We start from the raw sequence: 5,000 nt of genomic DNA on the forward strand, positions 1-5,000 counted from the left end.
GGGGGGGAAGCTCATTGGAGAGACCCTGTAAGAAAGCGCAATACAAAAGCAAATCGAACAAGGGAGGTAAGCTCACAGGTACGAAGAAAAGGAACCCTTGTGCGCATTGGCGGAGGCAAACTACCCAACCAAGCCAGCAGCAACCAAGCCATAGGGTTGCAAACAGACGTGCAACCCAGTACCCACAAGGGCAGGGGTAAGCCGCCGAGCCTAGCAAGGTAGGTGTGCTCCCAAAACCAAACAACGCACAAAGGGAGCAAACACGGGCAAACAAGTGACGCCATGGCCTACTCGCCCACCGCCCTCTATATTGCCTAACCTTGGCAACCATGGTCCATTCCCCACTATATGCCATGGCCTTGTGCCCATGGTCTTCACAAGACAGCATCCAAGGCGCCTGAAAGGCCAAGGGAGCCCAACCCAGCAATGCCCAGCCAAGGCCAGGCATTCCAGTGCCTAACCGGGCAAAAACGCCCAAAGCATGCCCCATTCGTTAGCCTATCCAGGCAAAAACGCCCAAAACCAGCCCATTCCAGTGCCTATCCGGGGAAAACGCCCAAAGCATGCCCATTCCTTAGCCTATCCAGGCAAAAACGCCCAAAACCAGCACATTCCAGTGCCTATCCGGGCAAAAACGCCCTAAGCCTGCGCATTCCAGCGCCCCGCAGCATGCCACCCTCCTATAGGGTTTGCGCAACCAACCCGCCTAACCACCAGTGGCAACCAAAGGTGCTGTTAGCGACGACTTCTGAAGACGCAACGAGACGCGACGGGTTTGCGCCCAGACGCGACGAGGCGATGCGGGATCTGCGCCCAACCGTGCCTACACCCGCCGACTTGATGCGGGAGCTGCTGGCCCAAGCATGCCTAGCGTGCAAGGCCTGCGTGCAAGGCTAGTGTGCAAGGCTCGTGGGCAAGGCTAGTGCGCAAGGCTAGTGCCCAAGGTCTGTGTGCAAGGCTAGTGCCCAAGGCTAGTGAGCATGGCCTGTGTGCAAGGCTAGTGTGCAAGGCTTGTATGCAAGGCTAGTGTGCAAGGCTGGTGTGCAAGGCTTGTGGGCAAGGCTGGTGCGCAAGGCTAGTTCCCAAGGGTTGTGTGCAAGGCTAGTGCCCAAGGCAAGTGCGCAAGGCTCGTGCCCAAAGCTAGTGCGCAAGGCTTGTGTGCAAGGCTACTGCGATGGGCCAGTGCCCAAGGCTTGTGAGCAAGGCTTGTATGCATGGCTTGTGTGCAAGGCTAGCGTCCAAGGCTTGTGCGCATGGCTTGTGCGCAAGGCTTGTGTCCAAGGCTTTTGTGCAAGGCTCGTGCGCAAGGCTAGTGTGCAAGGCTTGTGCGCATTGGCAGGTAGCCCACCAGCATGCACGATCCAAATGCCACTCACGCGACAACACGGTGCCAAGCCGGGCATGGTGTGCACTCAAAACCAATCAACGGACAGAGGTCATGCGTCATGGGGGGGATCTAGCAAGGCCATGGGGAAGGTCATGGAGGACCTTGGAAGCAAGCGCAAGACGAGAGCGAATCGAACAAGGGGCCAGGACGGGGCCTTGTGCCCATGGTCTTCGCAAGACAGCGTCCAAGGCACCCGAAAGCCCAAGGGAACCCAAACCCGGCCGACACTTGCAATCGCACATGCTCTCTGCAACACACCATCAATGCCGCCCAACGGGGCCAGCACGAGCAGTCCTCCGCGGTCCCCTGGCCCTGCGCACGTTTGTCTTCGAAACCGAGCATCAATGCCACAGAAAGTGCCGGGGCGCCAGCTGGAGCCATCATCCGCGTTGCCATGGCTCGCTTGGCCTTGGCTTGCCAGGCCCCGACACGAGCAATCGCGCATTTTCTTTGCAACCGACCATCAATGCCGCCCAACGGGGCCAGCACGAGCAGTCATCCGCGGTCCCCTGGCCCTGCGCACGTTTGTCTTTGAAACCGAGCATCAATGCCACAGAAAGTGCCGGGGCGCCAGCTGGAGCCATCATCCGACGTGCCATGGCTCTGGTCCCATGGTCTTCGCAACCGAGCATTCGTGACACCCGCGGGGCCAGGACACCAACCCTTCCGACACGAGCATTCGCGCATGTTCTTTGGCCACACAACGGCGCCAGCACGAGCAAAATCATCCGCGGTGCGGTGGCCTTGCACGGCCTTTTGTCTTTGGAACCAACCATCAGTGCCACGGGAAGTGCCGGAGTCCCGGCATCCGCGGTGCCAAGTCATTGCGCCCTTGGTCTCTGCAGCGGGGCATGCCGGGCACTCCCAACCATTGCAAGCAAGCAAGCAAGCAAGAAAGAAAGTAAGTAAGTAAGTAAGTATTACATATAGGGGCGGGACATGCGGGGAGATCTGCGAAACGTGCATTACGGGGCACACGCGTACCTACCGGGGCATACCGACCCCTATTGGGGCACACGTGTGCATATCGGGGCATACCGGGCCTATCGGGGCACACGCGTACATACCGGGGCATACCGAGCCCTACTGGGGCACACGTGCGCATATCGGGGCGTACCAAGCCTATCGGGGCATACGCATGTATCCCAAGGCATACCGAGTCAATCCGGGCATACGCGTTCATACCGGGGCGTAACGGGCCTATCGGGGCATACTTGGGCATATCCGGGCAAAAAATGCCCAAAACTTGCGCAACCTTGGCAACCGTGATCCATTCCTCTCTATATGCCTAGCCTTGCCAACCGTGGTCCATTCCTCACTATATGCCATGGCCTTGTGCCCATGGTCTTCCCAAGACAGCGTCCAAGGCCCCCGGAAGGCCAAGGGAGCCCAACCCAGCAATGCCCTGCTATGGCAAGCCAAGGCCAAGCATTCCGGTGCCTATCCGGGCAAAAATGCAATTCCTCTCTATATGCCTAGCCTTGGCAACCGTGGTCCATTCCCCACCATATGCCATGGCCTTGTGCCCATGGTCTTCCCAAGACAGTGTCCAAGGCGCCCGGAAGGCCAAGGGAGCCCAACCCAGCAATGCCCTGCTTTGGCAAGCCAAGGCCAAGCATTCCGGTGCCTAACCTTGGCAACCGTGGTCCTTTCCTCACCATATGCCATGGCCTTGTGCCCATGGTCTTCGCAAGACATCGTCCAAGGCGCCCAAAAGGCCAAGGGAGCCCAACCCAGCAATGCCTTGCTAGGACAAGCCAAGGCCAAGCATTCCGGTGCCTATCCGGGCAAAAACGCCCAAAGCATGCCCATTCCTTAGCCTATCCAGGCAAAAACGCCCAAAATCTGCACATTCTAGTGCCTATCCGGGCAAAAACGCCCACCAGCATGCCACCCTCCTATAGGGTTTGCGCAACCAACCAGCCTAACCACCAGTGGCAACCAAAGGTGCTGTTAGCGACGACTTCTGAAGACGCAACGAGACGCGACGTGTTTGCGCCCAGACGCGACGAGACGATGCGGGATCTGCGCCCAAGAATGCCTAGACCCGTCGACTTGATGCGGGATCAGCTCGCCCAAGCATGCCTAGTGTGCAAGGCCTGTGTGCAAGGCTAGTGTCCAAGGCTAGTGTGCAAGGCTCATGTGGAACGCTAGTGCGCAAGGCTAGTGCCCAAGGCTTGTGTGCCAGGCCCGTGTGCAAGGCTAGTGTCCAGGGCTTGTGTGCATTGCTTGAGTGCAAGGCTTGTGTGCATTGCTCGAGTGCATGGCTTGTGTGCAAGGGTTGTGCGCAAGGCTAGTGTGCGGGGCTTGTGCGCATGGCTAATGTGCACGGCTTGTGTGCATGGCTACCGTGCAAGGCTAGTTTGCATGGCTAGGGTGCAAGGCTCGCATGCGAGGCTAGTGTGCAAGGCTGCGTGCAAGGGAAGCGTGCAGGGCGAGTGTGCGAGGCCACTGTGCACGGCGCCAGCACTAGCGAGCCATCATCCGCGTTGCCATGGCTCGCTTGGCCTTGGCTTGCCAGGCCCCGACACGAGCAATCGCGCATTTTCTTTGCAACCGACCATCAATGCCGCCCAACGGGGCCAGCACGAGCAGTCATCCGCGGTCCCCTGGCCCTGCGCACGTTTGTCTTTGAAACCGAGCATCAATGCCACAGAAAGTGCCGGGGCGCCAGCTGGAGCCATCATCCGACGTGCCATGGCTCGCTTGGCCTTGGCTTGCCGGGCCCCGACACGAGCAATCGCGCATTTTCTTTGCAACCGACCATCAATGCCGCCCAACGGGGCCAGCACGAGCAGTCATCCGCGGTCCCCTGGCACTGCGCACGTTTGTCTTTGAAACCGAGCATCAATGCCACAGAAAGTGCCGGGGCGCCAGCTGGAGCCATCATCCGACGTGCCATGGCTCTGGTCCCATGGTCTTCGCAACCGAGCATTCGTGACACCCGCGGGGCCAGGACACCAACCCTTCCGACACGAGCATTCGCGCATGTTCTTTGGCCACACAACGGCGCCAGCACGAGCAAAATCATCCGCGGTGCGGTGGCCTTGCACGGCCTTTTGTCTTTGGAACCAACCATCAGTGCCACGGGAAGTGCCGGAGTCCCGGCATCCGCGGTGCCAAGTCATTGCGCCCTTGGTCTCTGCAGCGGGGCATGCCGGGCACTCCCAACCATTGCAAGCAAGCAAGCAAGCAAGAAAGAAAGTAAGTAAGTAAGTATTACATATAGGGGCGGGACATGCGGGGAGATCTGCGAAACGTGCATTACGGGGCACACGCGTACCTACCGGGGCATACCGACCCCTATTGGGGCACACGTGTGCATATCGGGGCATACCGGGCCTATCAGGGCATACCGGGCCTATCGGGGCACACGCGTACATACCGGGGCATACCGAGCCCTACTGGGGCACACGTGCGCATATCGGGGCGTACCAAGCCTATCGGGGCATACGCATGTATCCCAAGGCATACCGAGTCTATCCGGGCATACGCGTTCATACCGGGGCGTAACGGGCCTATCGGGGCATACTTGGGCATATCCGGGCAAAAAATGCCCAAAACTTGCGCAACCTTGGCAACCGTGGTCCATTCCTCTCTATATGCCTAGCCT

Source organism: Tasmannia lanceolata, unplaced genomic scaffold (assembly GCF_043159265.1).
Source record: "Tasmannia lanceolata isolate RefF3 unplaced genomic scaffold, GAP_Taslan_0.1 ptg000118l, whole genome shotgun sequence".
Taxonomy (NCBI): domain Eukaryota; kingdom Viridiplantae; phylum Streptophyta; class Magnoliopsida; order Canellales; family Winteraceae; genus Tasmannia; species Tasmannia lanceolata.